The sequence below is a fragment of the Carlito syrichta genome, unplaced genomic scaffold, assembly GCF_000164805.1.
Source record: "Carlito syrichta isolate Samal-C Ts95f unplaced genomic scaffold, Tarsius_syrichta-2.0.1 Scaffold313468, whole genome shotgun sequence".
Classification (NCBI taxonomy): domain Eukaryota; kingdom Metazoa; phylum Chordata; class Mammalia; order Primates; family Tarsiidae; genus Carlito; species Carlito syrichta.
The window spans coordinates 549,233-549,611 of record NW_007257564.1 but is presented as its reverse complement, the minus strand read 5'-3'; the positions used below and the strand labels follow the sequence as shown (position 1 = coordinate 549,611).

The window sequence follows — 379 nt, the reverse complement described above, 5'->3', positions numbered from 1 at the left end:
AAAAGTGATCAGTCATGAGAGTTAAAGGCGTTATCTGTGCCTGTCCCATCTCATTCATCAGTACTGCCGTTACAACAAACACAACCAACAAGACGAAAGGGAAAACGACAAGAGACAGACAGTAGTGGCCGCGAAAACAAATCTGAAAGTACGATAGGGGAGAGACAGACCGTCGACGAGTCTGACCTTCCCCACAGATGAAGATCTCGTCTTCCAGATGGGGTCGTGGGACGTCTCCCATGAACCCCGGCCGGCGGCTTTCCAGCACATCTGCCTAGCCTGATGCCGACCTCAGAACAAAGTGTGGAGCTCCACCTGAGATACAGGACACAGATGCGCTAACCCGGGAGTGACTTACTGAATGCCGGCCTGAGAACCC

The 379-nt window shown here is 52.5% G+C and overlaps 1 pseudogene; it reads left to right on the top strand.

Annotated features, from left to right (window-relative positions):
• The window catches only part of LOC103273057, a 10,616-nt pseudogene that overhangs the window by 9,725 nt on the left and 512 nt on the right, over window positions 1–379 (top strand).